Here is a 16,950-nt window from a genome sequence, read left to right on the forward strand (position 1 = left end):
ATTAGAGAAATATACAGATACCTCGAGGAGATTAGAGATGAATTTTTCTCGACTGTGGACCTTAATTTTTTAAGGTTTCTTCAAAATACAGAGGTAAGGCTGACGATCGAGCGACAGAGACGACGATGCTGAGATGGTGAGGTGAGGCCAACGAACGGAGATGAGGAGTCGAAGGAAGATACAGAAATGAATCGAAGAACAACAGGACAGATCACATCTACATTGAGGAGGACATGACGGTCAGACGACGAGAGCTTCGATTGGGGGGAATTGAGTTTTTCTTGGGCATGGGAACAACCGATCAAGGATGGGGGAAGGGGAAGGGAAATGGAAGATTTGTGTTCCTTCTAATTTTCTTGAAAATGTCTTACCGAATTAGAAATGGTAAGACATTTTCCAAAATTAACACCTTCTTTTCCGTGTTTTGTAATTGCTTTTACAGTAGTAAAATATTTTCACCCAATCAAACACCGGAAATTTCAGAAAATGCTTTCCGAAAAACATTTTACACCAATCAAACGGACCCTAAAATAAACTCAATTTGCAGCATTATTATTGTAACAACAACCCAAGCCATCATGTTTTTTTTTGTATTCTTATACTAAAAAAAATAAATTAATATCAAATCAAAAAATATATTGATATTTTTTATTAAAAATTTCATCTATTTTTATTTTATATTAATTATAAAATCGATTTTTTAACTGTAAAAATGAATAAAAAACCTTTTACTTAATCACGTTTTCCTCTAATTTAAAATTTTAAAAATTATAAAATAAAAATAAAATAAAAATGGTTTGATTTCAATTTATAAAACATATAAAATGCAATAAAATGAGCATGCATTTGTCCTCAGGACAATATCTTGGCCTTTCAAGAAAATTTTAAACATACAATACCAACTTGTTAATTCCTACACATGAAAATACACTTTCAACATATGAAATTACAAAGCTACGTAAAGTAAATAAATAGCTTGAAAAGATGACAAACATTTATTTAAATTATAAACAATAAAGTATAACGTTTAAATTGTAGTTACCTTTTGTTTTCTTGCTAGAGAAAATTTAAGAAAAGTGACCTGAAAAACAAAATCTTGAACTGCTAATAAAGTCTTTTTAGCTCTACAAAAAGCTGTCATGTATTTTTTCAAATATAATATAAAAACATGTTGGATTTTCAAATTAAAAAACTATACTGACAGTAGATACTAATCCATACATACATACACACATATATATATGATGGGTATCACTCACCTAAGCATCGCTGCTGCGACTCGCTTGAGTGATTCACATGCCTTAAGCAGGTCAGACTCTGAATTCCGACATGAAGGTGGCATTTATCGAGAGTTGATCTTTTTGAAGCCACTACAAAAATGGGTTCTTGTTTCAAGGCCTGTAAAATATAAATGTTTTCAATTATCCATATCCACTTTTCCATGTTACCTGGACTCGAGAATGTCAGTCACATTTTGATATATGTCTGAATTATATATTGCCTCACCTTTCTTATTTTTCTTGAAATATCTATAACTGAGACATTTGAGTTGGAATATGGAAATATGACCCTCCATAGATCTTCCAAATGTATAAAAAAAAAGTTGAACATATCCACGTTGGAAACATACCCATATCCGCAACTCACAATCGAGTCAGAGTAGCATAGACTTGTATTACTTGGATATTGAATTTTTCCTATGTGCTTAGGTCTTTGGAAAGTCAAGTCAAGTCATCTACATATCTAGAAATGTGTCAGATAAAGGTATTTTAAAAAAAATGAAGAGTTAAAGCAACAATGATTTTTAAGTTGTATATATATTTAAAAAATCATATCTGCAGACTCATGTACGAATATCAAATATTTCAAGAAAAATAAAGATTCAGAATAATATAACTCGGCACTACTAATAAGAAGGAAACATGAGAATGGTGTACTTACACGATCAGCAATGCCTTCAAGGAGCTGGAGGTCACTTTTCACCGAACCAGTTGATTTTTCAAGCACAAGGAAAACAATTGGTGATTCTGGATTGCTTGCTATTTAAAGCCCCCGGATATCGGAGAGTCCTGTGTTTTCAAAACAAGTTCAGAACCGGAAGTGATTAGATCAATTACACGATAACCACCTAACAAAGGATCGCACTACAAAGTACAACAACGTGCTTTTTGATCAGATATTAGAATATTGCAGATATTAATCAGAAAAAATATATATTCCTATCACGAGTTCAGAACCGGAAATGGTTTGGTCAAGTATACAATGATCATCAAAAAATTATCTGCATTTTTATCTACTAAAAAACAAGGGCTTGCACTAAAAGATACACCGATGTGCTTTGTTACAAGATGTTAGCATGTTACAGAGGTTAATGACATATCGACTTCTATTTAGAACCAGAAAAGGTTTTGTCAATCATAAACATTGTCTTTTATCTACTATGGACTACTGACCAATGTAACAGACAAGTTGAAGCCAGAGGACAAGAGCATCATCACAGAAACAAAGGAAATCCTTAAAACCATACAAGAAAGAAAATATTAAGCTCGAAACCAACCTTTTGCATAAAATGGCAATGTTTTCCTTCAGCTTTGATGTCAGGCCAGGATTTTGCTCTAGGATGTCAATAGCAGTAATTGCAGCACTAGCCAAATATGGTGGTAAAGATGCGGAGAAGACGTAGCCAGAACTGCTCAACCGCTGCCACCAATCATAGAATTACCATTAGCATTTTACAAGTGTATTAGGAGTCTATCCAGGGTGGTTGGTACCATACAAACATAAACAAATAAATATATATATATGAAGAACATTTGAAAAAATACTCGTATAAAAGATGGTATGCCTAAACACAGCGATATACACGTACCAATACCAGAACAGAAAAGGTAAATCCACTGGTATAGTCTTGACTATTTTGAGTCTATCTATTATAAATAATGTTTATGACGAGTAAAACTAGGTAGAGCTTCCAATATTCAACACTAAAAGGTCCATAGACTACAAACTTGATGATCTATGACTCGAGCATTTCCAGTGCAGAATCCTCCTTCTGTTGCCAATGCATGTCCCATGGCAGCAGTAACAATGTCTATCTTCTCTATCTGCAGTACGTTCAACTGTTAGTGACCGACAAAACCAAAGCAACTATAAAATAGTAACTTAAACAAATTATAAACACACCGGAACCCCGCAGTATCCAGTGAGACCCCTTCCAGTACGACCAAGTACACCAAATGAGTTGGTCTCATCCAATAAGACACGGAAGCGATACTTCTCTTTCGATTTGATGATCTTGTCCAAAGGAGCTATTTGACCCGAATTCTACATATTTAACCAACAAAATGTTAGATATGGTGAAACTACAATTAGGAAAATCAGTAAGAACCAACCAATACAAGGTATCATCAACTTTGAACCATTGGACCTCACAGATTTTTACTCAAAAGGACTCCCCTACATTTTTTCCAAGTTTCCTCATATGTACCACTATTTTACAAACACGCAGCCGGGTAAAACAAATAGTAAACAATTAACAAATTTCCATTAAGAATGATTCCCTAAGACCAAAGAATGATATTTTCTTTTTGGTAAGTATGTAATTCTAGGCAATTTTATTAAGAAAAAAATATATATATTCTATTCGCATCACTACTGATTTATTATAGCACTCACTCATCCTATTTTGTTCTGAATTTGATGTATTAACAAAAGATGAGCATGGTTTAAATGAGAATGTCGTAATAGATCATAATTATGCAAGGAAGAATATGTCTGAAATGAATGTACAAAGTCCACTGAATTGACATGCAATGCCACAAGCGTGTTGATTTTAGAAACTTGCTCCAAACAATTTCTTGTCATACAAATTTTATAAGTAGTCTATTGCAGACACCATAGAAAGACCATTTATAAATAGTCTATTTCTGACACCAAACAAGTTCTTGTCAGACAAATTTATAGATAGTCTATTGCTCCGCATTCTTTTCGACAACTTTCTTGGTCAACCTAACAAGAAACCTAGTAATGCTTATGGCTTAACTGCCACTCACCACCTTCATGCATAGCTTTTTGAAGGCGGCTGTAAAGGCTCTACTTGACAAATAATGGAGAATTTGCTCCGTTTTTGCAATGTCAAAGACAGTGAACAAGACAGTTATGGCTCATGAGCAGTAATTCAAGGCAACAACTGTATTTATTAGCCAAATCCTACAAATACGGCTATTTATGTACAACATGGGCACGCTTAAGTATACAATCGTTGAAGGTTGTGAGAACTTGTTGGTGCAACAACAGAATCAAGCAGACTCAGCAAGTATCTTGTCGAGCAAGCCTCGAAACTTGCTGAGCAAACAAACAATTTCGAGTTAAAGAAAGAAGAAAATAAGCTGGGGAAATTTGAGAGAATATTGATGAACAAACTGATTTGATTCATACATAAAACAATGGCTTGAAGCCAGTACATAACTCAAGCATAAGGCTTGTCTAAATCAACAAGTAATTACCTACCTCCACTAATTACATAGAAACTTGAAATCTTAGCTTGTAAACTTATACAAAAGTGTGTTTACAGCTCATACATAAGCTAATTACATCAATCAGAAAGCTAACTTAGTTAGAAATGAACTAACACTCATTTCATCAACTAAATATAACAAAATGAACAAAATGAGCTTGCATCAGCAGCCTTGCATCTGCTCCACTTTGCTTGGTCTTCATGGCTCAGATGAAATCGAGTGTTGGCTTCATGCTGACCAACTTCAAAACTCCTCCTTGGTTAGCATGGTGCAAACACCTAATTTTCTTCTTAAATGCTCAAACCTTGTGACATTAAGGGCTTTAGTCAAAATGTCATAAGTCGGTCCTCCAATTGCAATGAATTAGCTTCACTTCGAGCTTGCTCCATTTCTCGAACAACATATAGCTTAATGCTAAAATGCTTTGTTCTTCCATGGAACATGTGATTTTTGGCAATTGCAACAAGAGATTGATTGTCACGAAGATCTCTGTTGCTTCCCTTTGATCCATATTCAAATCAGCCAGGATTTTCCTAAGCCAAATGGCTTGGTTGACAGCACTTGCTGCTGCCACATACTCTGCTTCAGCAGTAGATTGTGCCACCAGACTTTGCTTCTTCGAGCTCCAGCAGAACATAGCTGAACCAAGGTTGAAAGCATACCCTGAGGTGCTTTTCATGTCATCTATCGATCCAGCCAGTCACTATCAGTGTACCCAACTAGATTTAGATTTCCTTTCCTGCTGTACCTTAAGCCATAGTCCAAAGTGCCTTTGACATATCTGAGCACTCTCTTGGCAGCCTGAAAATGCTTCTCATTGCAACAATGCAAGAACCTTGAGAGCAATCCTACAAAGATACATTATGTCCGGTCTAGTGGCGGTCAAGTATAGCAAACAACCAACTAGACTCAGAGGTAGTTTCACATACCTTCTCAAAATTTCCTTGGCTCGATAGTTTTTCTCCAACAAAGAAGTGTGTTTTAGTTGGTTTGTTGTTTTGCATGGAGAACTTGGTCGAATCTTTGTGGCAAAGCTCTTGACTTAAAAATATCCCATTCGTGCTTGAGTCACCTCCATTCCAAGAAAATAGGACATCTCCCAAGATCGACATTTCAAACACCTCTTGCATCTTGGTCTTGAAATTAACCAAAGATTCGCCGATCTCCTCCTCACCAAGAAGTCATCAACATATAGGGACACAATGAGTTGTGTTTGTGTCCCTTGCTTCTTGACATACAATGTTGGCTCACTCTTGCTTCGATTGAATCCCAGATCACCAAGTAGCCATCGATTCTGCATGCACCAGCCCTTGGAGCCTGCTTTTAAGCCATATAGGGCCTTCTTCAATTTGTAGACCATATGCTCTCTCCCAGCTATTTCAAACCCTTGTGGTTGTTCAACATAGATGTCTTCATCTAAAAAACCATTCAGAAAGGCTGATTTCACATCGAGTTGATGAATTTTCCATTCGAGCTGGGCTGCTAAGGCAATCAGCAGTCTGATGGTGTCGAGCCTGGCCACTGGTGCAAAGGTCTCCAGGTAGTCCAAGCCATACCTCTGACTGAACCCTTGACAACCAACCTTGCTTTCAGTTTGTTCAAGGTACCATCAGCATTTTGCTTGGCTTTGTACACCCATTTCACCCCAATCACCTTCCTTTTGACTGGCCTTTCAACCAATTCCCAGGTCTGGTTCTTCTCAATCATGCTGATCTCCTCAGCCATTGCCTGCTTCCACTCTTGCTGAGCTTCAGCCTCTTCAAAGTTACTTGGTTCAATATGGCTATATGAGCCCTTTCATAAATCTCGGTCATTGATCTTGTTCCTCCGACCGGTTCATCATCAATGTCCATTTCAGAACACTTTGTTCGCTCGACTTGGTTTGTTGTAAGTTCTTCGAAACTTCCTCGTGTTCATGCCTTTCCGGTTCCAACATGACCTTTCATCAAATACCACATCCCCTTCTTCGACACTTTGTTTGTTGAAGGATCCAAGATCCTATAGCCTTTCTTAATGGTCTTGTAGCCCACCGTAAGACCAGTCGAGCCCTTTCGCACAATTTGTCCCTTTTAACAGCAGGTACATGTGTGTAACATATGCATCCAAAGACCTTCAGATGAGCCAGTGATGGCTTGAAGCCAAACCAGGCCTCGAATGGAGTCTTCTGATCCAAAGCCTTGGTTGGAAGTCTATTTTGAATGTATGTTGCAGTGTTAACTGCTTCTGCCCATAGTGCTTTAGGCAGATTCTTCTGAATCATTAAGCACCTGGCCATATCCATTAAGCTCCTATTCTTCCTTTCACTTACACCATTCTGTTGAGGTGTATAAGTGTTGGTAAGCTGGTGTTTGATGCCTGCCTTATCACAGAAGGCTTGGAACTGAGCTGAGGTGTACTCAGTCCCATTATCAGACCTTATGGTCTTCAGCTTGCAGCCTGTTTCTGTCTCAGCAGCAGTTTTAAACTTCCAAAACACAGTGGCCACTTCTGATTTCTGTTTTAAGAAGTAAAGCCAGCAATATCTAGAGAAATCATCAACAAACAGTATGAAGTACCTGTTTCCACTTAGTGACTCAGTCCTCATAGGGCCACACACATCAGTGTGCACCAGTTGGAGTTTTTCGAGGCTCTCGTGCTTGATTCATGGAAATGGCAATCGCTGTTTTCCTAGTGACACACTTCACACACATCATCATGGTCCACCGAGTTGATGAAGTTTTCAGCCAGTCTTCTCGACCATTCGCCATCGATCCGAAGTTGGCATGTCCCACCTTTGATGCCACAACTTAGATTCATCCGATGTGGTCTGTAGGCAATGTCGACTTCTTTGTCCATCAACCACAAAGCTCTTATCGACCATAGGGATCGCCATCGGTTTGGATCCACTTGGATCATTGATTTGGCATCGCTTGTCCTTGAACACCACAGAGTAACCTTTCTCCAAAGAATTGAGCTATCTTTGAGTAGGTTTCATCAATTTCGTGCACCAGGAGCACATTTGAGATCATTTTGGCACTGTGGGAGTGCATATCAAGACATCACCTTTGCCTTCACTTGAATAAAGTGCCCATTACCAATTTTGACTTTGGTTCTACAGGTTTACGTCTAAAGACTTGAAGATTGCAGATCGGTGTCATGTGATTGGTGCATCCACTGCCTAGGAGCCAACCAGATGAGAGCCTTTCTGAGCAAATGAGCATGACACAAAGAAAGACTTGCTCCTCTTGGTCACCGTCCTCCTTAGCTACTCGAGCCTCGACTTTCATCTGTTGAGACCGGTTCTGTCTTGTTTTGGTCTTGCTCTTGCAAACTCTCTCAACATGACCCTTCTTCTTACAATGTTGACACACAAGATCCGGATTGAACCAAAGATTTTTCTTCGGATGACCACCCTTCTGCAGTTGCTTGCAAGTTTGACCTTCTCTTCTCGCAAAGATCATTCTTTGGCTTGTCTCTCGAGGCCTTCTTGCCTTTGTAGGCAGTATTTGTCCTTGCTTGAAAGGCACCTTCTTGATGCTCTTCCAGTCTACTTGCTCTCCTCTGCTCTTGAGCATATAGAGCATTGATCAACTCAGTCAGGGAAATGGTGGACAGATCCCTTGAGTCCTCGAGAGATGAGATTTTTGCCTCATACCTCTCAGGCAGAGTTGCTATTACTTTCTCCACTATCCTAGCTTCATTAAACTGCTCTCCAAGGAGCCTGATGCTATTAACCATAGCCATAATCCTGTCAGAATATTGCTTGACAGTTTCTTCTTCTTTCATCTTTAAATTCTCGAAATCTCTCCTCAAATTCAAGAATCGCTGTCGCCTTGTCCTCTCTGTCCTTGAAACTCTTCTTGCAACTTATCCCAGTTCTGTTTTGGTGATTCACAGCCATAATCCTTGTGAAAATCACATCGACATCGAGTTCAATGCAAGACATGGCCTTGTGCCTCTTGGTCCTCTCATCAAGATGTCTTTGATCCGAGCCATCGTTGGATTGCCTCTAAGTGGTTCCGGTTCAACATCCGAGTTGACCACCTCCCACGATCATAAGCCCGCAGGTAAGTCTTCATTTTGACCACCCATATGTGATAGCCTTCTCCATTGAATACTTGAGGTGCGGTGGTGAAAAGCTTGATGAAGCCATGGATTTGTATAACAGTCCCTTAAGAAATAAGCTCTAGATACCAATTGTTGGTGCAACAATGAAATCAAGCGAGACTCAGAAGTATCTTGTCGAGCAAGCCTCAAACTTGCTGAGCAAACAAACAATTTCGAGTTAAAGAAAGAAGAAAATAAGTGGGAAATTTGAGAGAATATTGATGAACAAACCGATTTGATTCATACATAAAACAATGGCTTGAAGCCAAGACATAACTCAAGCATAAGGCTTGTCTAAATCAACAAGTAATTACCTACCTCCACTAATTACATAGAAACTTGAAATCTTAGCTTGTAAACTTATACAAAAGTGTGTTTACAGCTCATACATAAGCTAATTACATCAATCAGAAAGCTAACTTAGTTAGAAATGAACTAACACTCATTTCATCAACTAAATATAACAAAATGAACAAAATGAGCTTGCATCAGTAGCCCTTGCATCTGTTCCAGCTTTGCTTGGTCTTCATGGCCTGTATGAAATCGAGTGTTGGCTTCATGCTGACCAACTTCAACAGAACTTGACAGAACATACCTGATACACAAATTCAACCACAACGTAGCGCCGTAATTTCTTAACCCGCTTATTCTGTACTGTAATTTTCTCAAGAGTTCTTTCTAGAGATTCCATATCATTGTGCTTGAAATAAACAATGGTGCTTCTAGAAAGGTAGAGGCCATTTTATATTCCCCAATGGACTCCCTCATCCCTGGATAACCAAAAACAAAAAAAAAAACATGTAACTAATAAACAAGATACAAATCTACGCCTTAAATTTTCTAAAATTGTAATATTAAAAGAAGAGGTACACATTTATGCTAAGGAAGGTGCAATAAAACAAGACAACTCAAAAAGCAGTTTGGGCCCCTAAACACCCTTCAAAATTCAGCAGCTCTATTCTGTCAAAATGCACAGAAAGGACAATAAACCCAATCTTCATATGGTTTCCTCCAAGCTTACAAGAATGCATTCTACCTACGGTAAATAATTTTATGAATTTGCTTAACAATTCTAAACCATATCACATTAATTAGTTTAGCTTTTAAAATATTGTAGAGGTGGGGCCTCACGTATCAGAAGGCCCATTACAACCTGTGAATAACATCTACTAGTAAGATGATCTAACAATTCTAAACCATCCATCACATTAATAAGTTTAGTTTTTAAAATATTGTAGAGGTGGGGCCTCACGTATCAAGAGGCCCATTGCAGAATATATTACAATCTGGCCTGTGAATAACATCTACTAGTAAGATGATCTAACTGTTAATTCGGTAAAAGAAAAAGCTCCACAAAATAAAAAAGTAGGGGGAATCTAATTTCCATTCTTGGGAATTTCAAGTGCATCATGCAATAAAAAAAAAAGAACAAAAGACAAGGTAAAAACAAAAAAAAATCATAAGTTATCTATACCATAGCTTACAATGTCAAATCTAAGATAATAGCCATATATATGTATCCATTTAAGGTAATGACATTTTTCACTTACACAACAATTATGTCGTCCTTTTTACAAAAACATGAGATTGTACTGAACAAGCTGGAAAGCCCATAAGAATAGAGGATAGAATCATGTGTTCCCAAAAACTTTGTTATTCTGAACTCACAATCAAGGTGGACATATGAATAAGAGAAGGTTGTCACAATCTGAATCTTGTTCTTATAGAAGATTTAGAAAGAGAGTCCAAAACACACCATTCAAAATTGTATAGGTATTGATACTTACCAATTGTGCCATAGAATCCACGAGGACCACAAGAACCAACACCATATTTCTCCAACACAAAATTACATGATTCCTGGTAAACACATTTTATTTCACAGCCAAAAGAAACAAAACCTTAAGAACTAGTCATTATAACTTACCCAAAATTTTGAAAACATATGTTTCTCCTTTGTGAAACTACCTTTTAATATCACTTAACAGCCTACATAAACATCTTTTTGATAAGGTAAATGGAAGAAAAGTGTATGTTTCAAGGAATACTTAGAAAGGATTATAATCATGCTATCTTGGTATATGGTTTATTTATTCTCTCTTCCTGTCGACCAAACAGTAGAATAAATTAATAATTACAATGAAATCCTTACAAGTAACTTATCATGCCCCACAAATTTGAGATAATTTGCAGAAGCAAAGTTCACAACTTCTTTCCCATTGATTATAGTATGGGGCCCTACAGCCCTGCATAGAGATGAACTAATAAACTATGCCACTTCGGAAAAGAATCTGCCTTGAGTATTTAAACTACTATAACAAATCATGAGTATTTGCCAAAATTCTATAAAATCTATTGTAAAAGCATACATCGGTAAATATAACCTAAAGAATAACTAATAATTATGATTCCTAATGAAAAGGAAATTTGAGAAGAGAGTATAAAAGGTTGAAAAAGGAAATGTTACACATTTTTTTGGAAGAAAAAATAAAATAAATATATTTGGTTGAAATGTGCATCTCCCAAATCTTCAAAGTAGAGCTAAGCATATTAAGTCGAACCATATATTTTTTCAAAAGTCCAATAAATTTCATGCGAAACTGACAGTTATACTCACCTTTCTAACACTGGGTGTTCACTCAACATATTTTGCGTGATAGGAGGAATAAGGGATTCTAGGACCCATTCATCACAGAGCTCATCTATTTCCTACAAACAATGAGGAGACCTTTTCGAATGTTAGGCTACTGCAACATCATCTACATAAAATGAATAATATGTACAAAGTAAAACACTACAAGGATGAAGAAAACATACCAATAGTAGAACAACACAAAGTTAACATCTGACACAAATGCACCATATCTAACTTAACATAAAAGTAAAAAAAAAAAAAAACATATCAATTGTTAAAACTTAAAACACAAGAAGGACTTGATCCAACATAAGTCATCAAACACTAAAGAAGAAAGTTTCAAGCTCAAACATAAAGCTCAAAGTGTATATGGCTACCCTTGTGACAATCCTTGATGACATGTGTATTCAAACTTGAAACTATTTATTTAATAAAATAGAATTTGTGGAAGACTGAAAAGACAATTTGAACAAGTAGAAAGGATTAAACATTGCAATGTATCTATATACATGTTAAAGTAGGGGTGTTATCGAGCCAAGCACAACTCGAAATTCAAGGATGGGATTTTGGTTTAAAATTGATTTAGTTTTACTTCTAAAACTCAAGCTTGTTTCAAGATAAAAATCAAACTGCTCAAACTCGCTTAAGTAGGCTTGATTAAGCTTGTTTATCTAGTAAAAAAATAAGTGTGATTCCCAAGATCGGCTTCAAACTCAATTATATATGCTCAAGCTCGAGATAAAATAGAGATTTGTCAGTGCCAATTAAAATAGAAAAAATTGATTAGGCTCGTTAGTTATTCGAGTCAAGCATTAGGATACTCGAATTCAATTATCTCAATAACTTAAGCTTGAGCTTTACTCAACAATGTCCAAGTCAAATTTTAGTAGTTTACAAACCATACCGAGCAACTTGCAAGTACAAGTGTCTCATTTAGATCCCTATGTTAAAGTAGTAAATAATAGTTTTTCATTGTTGAACTTTCGAGATATAGCTTTTAATAAAATGTGGTCGAGAAATGATTTTGGTTAGAAAAGGTGGCTAACAGTTCTCACAGGCATATTGGCCCAAATCCTAGGTACAAAATACTTAATAGATGTAACAACTTGATTTTAGGGTTAGTCAGAATAGTGGTTTTGGAACCACAATCTGAGGTCAAAATAATTATTTTATTATTTTATTAATGTTTACAATATGATAGAATGTTAGTGTGAAAATTTCGTAAAGAAATTTTACTGTTTGAGTGGTTAATTCGATAAAAAAGATTAAATCGTGTAAAGCATAAAACTTGTGTTCTATTAGCTAAAAGTGTCAAATAGCTATAGATCATTAAAGTAAAGGTCCTTATGTGATAATTAATCCAATTGTGAGTTAGTGGATGATATTTGGTTTGGCATTTGTGTAAAATTGATTAATTTTAAAGGTTAATTTAGTAAAAAGGTAAATAATGATGATAAATAAAATAAAACCAAATTTCATCTTTCTATTCATTATCTTCCACCGAAAACGAGAAAGATAAACATCCATGGAAGCTTTAATATTTGGCCAAGTTTTTTGCTTTATTTGGTGAGTCGTTTTTGCTCGGTTTTTAATAATTTCTACGTTTTTGATATCGTTGCTTCGTAATCTAGCTAGCCCGTACCTCCGATTTCGAAACTATTAAAGGTTTTGATAGTGGCCATTGTTGAATACATGTGTTAATTGATGTTTGATGATGAAAAATGAAATTTTGATGATAGTTTTACATGTTTGGTAAAGTGATTTTGAGTAAAAATGTCAATTTTAGACTAAATTGAGAAAAATGATAAATCGTGTGGTAAAAGTGTGAATAAATGAAACATGTGGGCTGATATGGAAATAATAAAAAATTGGGTAGCTTGGTTTTGTGTTTAATTTCATGAAATTGTGATTTTATGTGATAATGACTAAATTGCAAAAATGTGAAAGTATATGGGCAAAAGTGTAAAATTTCCATAATGTGTAAATTGTGTTAAATTGAGTGAATTAGTGATTAAATAAGTAAATTTTTTTATTAGATAGATTAAGAAAAACAAGATTTGGACCTAAAAACAGGAGAAAAACTACGTATTGGATTAGTTGACCTAATTCGTCGTTTCAACGAATGAGGTAAGTTCGTATGTTAAATAATGTTCTTAAATCGTGTTCTAAATGTTCATTTATCATTGAATTCATTTATCATTTAATTGAATTTAATGTTAATTGGATGAGTACGATCATGAATTGACAAAGTTACGACGTCCGAAAGTCCCATACGAACATTAGGAATAGCTTAGGATACTGAGATGTGATTACGTGTAAGACTATGTCTGGGACATTGGCATCGTTATGTGATTCTTGTAAAATCATGTCTGGGATATTGGCATTGATATGAGATTCGTGTAAGACCATGTCTAGGACTTTGGCATCGATATGAGATTCGTGTAAGACCATAGCTGGCTATTGGCATCGATATATGATAGCATGTAAGACCATATCTGGAGTATGGCATTGTGCGAGTTATACGAGATTTTTTAGTATCCTTAGCGATTCTGAATGGTTCAACGGGCAAAGTCAATACGAGAATAAAAGTGTAAACAAAATAAGTAGTATAGGTACTTACGAGACTTATATGTATATTGAATGAAAGAAGATTGATAAATAGATGTGAGCTCGTGTATATTACATGGAAATGTTTGAGTTTATGTAAGTGTTTGATTTATATAAATGCTTATTAAGGGTATCGAATTTCACATGATGAGTAAGTGGATAATTATAAGAAATCCATATGGTTATATTGATTATAAATATTGAATTGAATGTGGGATATCTTAAATTGCTTATGCATATGTAAATGTGAATGAATTGGTGAGAATATATTAGATCTCTATAAACATGGAAATGAATAAGCTTGTGAGACCCTTGGTTAGCTATGGTATGGATTCATGGTATAACGGTGAAAGCAAATGAATAACATTGTAATTTGTAAATACTTAATATGTGTTATTTGATAAGTTGAGTATATTATCATACGAGCTTACTAAGCTGTATAGCTTACTTTGTTTTCTTTCCTATGTTTATAGTGTTTCGGAGGCTTACTCGGGTTGGAAGTCGTCGGAGATTTCATCACACTATTTAGCTATCGTTTTGGTATTTCAAAAGCTTTGTGATTTTGGTTATGTGGCATGTATAGGCTAGTTGGTTTATGAAGTGTATAAGTGACCTTTGGCTGTTTATGCATATATGTTTGATATGTATTTAGCCATGAGATTTGGCTTAATAATGATGTAAAGTTTAATGTGTATAAGCTATGTTCATATTAGTTTGGTATGTAAATTTCCTTGTGAAATGGTATATCTTGGTATGTTTGATTATGGTTCAAATAGCTCAATAGACATTTGGTAAGTGACATGTATATGTTTGGTTATTTGTGGCTTGACCATGAATGCAAATGTGGTGGCAATGTGGCTTAAGAAATGGTATGTTTAAATATGAATTTGAAATGATACTTTGGTATGCCTTGGTTTGGTTTTAGATTGAATGATTTGGTTGGATATTTAGTTTGAATTTAAGGCATGTGATAAATGCAATTGATAGTAAGTGGTGAATGATGAATCATGTGGAGTTGGAATGCTTTGAGGTAGTTTATGGACATTTGATGAGTAGTAAAGAAATGGATATACAATGGTATGAAATGTACATGAAATGGTCATTTTTGGTTGCTTATTAAATATGAAATTGATGCCAAAATGATGTGGTTTAGGTATGCATGTAAAAGGTGAGAAATGTGGCTTAAACCAAGTCTATTTTCATGCCACAAGGTCTGAGCACATGGATGCGTGACTCGACTGTGTTACCTCTATTACTTAGAAAATTTTTACAAGTTTCAGAAATTTTTATATGTGATCAGTTTAGTCCCGAACCTTCTTTAATGTATGTTTAAGGTCTCGTAGACCTCTAAAAGGGACAATATGTGTATGATTGAATGATATTGATTAATGTTGGATTATTTGATTGAGAAATGAATGCTGAATGTTGTGTTTCGATCGGTAATACCTCATAACCCTATTCCTGTGACGGACATGGGTTAGGGGTGTTATAATAGAAATATAGAAGTCATAAATTCGGAGAATTATGACCTGAGCCTACATAAACTTGAAGCAATATCTATCCAAAGAAACATTAATTTGAAGTAGAATCGCAACAAAACCTTTTTTGTTAATGGCCGCTTAGGAGGCTTGTAACTTTTCTGGAAAGCAGACAAAGAATGACCACCAAAAGAAGAACTTCCACAAATAAATGCCCTGTAATATAAAAATAAAATAAAAGGTAATGTATACATGTCAAGTATGAATGAGAGAAAAGATTTATGTTGCTTCGACTTTTTTTCTTGAAGCATCCATGTCTGACATGTATCTAGACATGGGTATTGGGAAATGATTCTCAAGGATCCTCCAAATACATAGAACTCTAGGAACAATTAACATTCTCGTGTCCGACACTCATCTGTTCTAATACTCACACTGGAATCCAACATAGAAAAATATGGCATGGTGTAAACAGGAATAAAAGAGTGTACCGCCTATGTGAACTCCAAACACCACAACTTGTGCAGGAGGGCATCCAAAGCAAAAGTGTTCCAATTTAAAATGGCATTAACTAAGTTTAATGCAGCTAATTTCATTGTTGTTGATAAGTTCACTACACAAATAGAAAGGATTAGATGATGAACTTTGTTTTCTTCTAAAGCAATGAGAAATCCAACATTAATTCATTTATTTGAAATAAATAAATGACTAAAATACAAAAATTACTTCCAACATAATTTGAAAAAAGTATTTAAGCTAATCAGAATGAACAAAAAGAAACCAAATAGTTTACTAATATAAATCAAAAATATTAATCACACAGAAATAGAAAATGATGCAAAATATTGAAGGATTAATCAACAATGCAACAAACTTATATATTACATGTTGAGATACAAGAAACAATTTGGTGTGTTGGATGGACGAGTTCTGGGGAACTCAATTTTGGTGTGTAACGGAGATGGGTAGGATCTTTTTTATAAAATTTGCATCATTTTATGAAATGTGCATTGACATGATCATGCATAGTATAAGTGTGAAATATTGAGTTATATGAAATTGATATGATGATTATGATTGTATAATGTATATGTTTATACGTATGTGATTGTGTTTATGTTAATCTCACATTAAGCTTTATAGCTCACTCCCCTTTAGTTTTTTGATTTTACAGATAACCCCAAGGTTAGGATTCGATGACGACATTTGGAGGAGTTTCTCGAAATTCTTTTTAAATTAAAGTAATTAAACTTTATTTTGATATTTTGATATTTTGGGTTTGTCATAAGTTTGAGTATAGACTGTGACATGGGACTTTATTTTGGGGATGTTTCATTCTAATTTGCATAAATTGCTTGCATGACATTAAGTTTTAAAAAAAATGCATAAATTAGTATTTGATAAGATTTTGCTTGAAACTCGATTTTTAAAATAGAATCTGTCAATAACATATTTTTTCATTGCATTTAAAAATGAGTTTTAATAAAATTAGACTTAGTTTTCAAAATTATTAATGTTTACAAATGAGTTTTCTAAAGACATTTGATTTATGAAGTTAATATATTTTTATTTCCGAAATAATGACGAATAACCAAGTTCTCCAATTTTGAATAAAAGACAAATGAAT

General features: G+C 35.0%; 1 pseudogene; it reads right to left on the bottom strand.

Moving 5' to 3' along the window:
• Positions 1-1,228: 1,228 nt before the first annotated feature.
• Positions 1,229-15,919, bottom strand: LOC105786763 (long chain base biosynthesis protein 1-like; annotated as a pseudogene).
• Between the last annotated feature and the right edge of the window lie 1,031 nt (positions 15,920-16,950).

This window comes from Gossypium raimondii, chromosome 1 (genome assembly GCF_025698545.1).
Source record: "Gossypium raimondii isolate GPD5lz chromosome 1, ASM2569854v1, whole genome shotgun sequence".
In the NCBI taxonomy this organism is placed as follows: Eukaryota; Viridiplantae; Streptophyta; class Magnoliopsida; order Malvales; family Malvaceae; genus Gossypium; species Gossypium raimondii.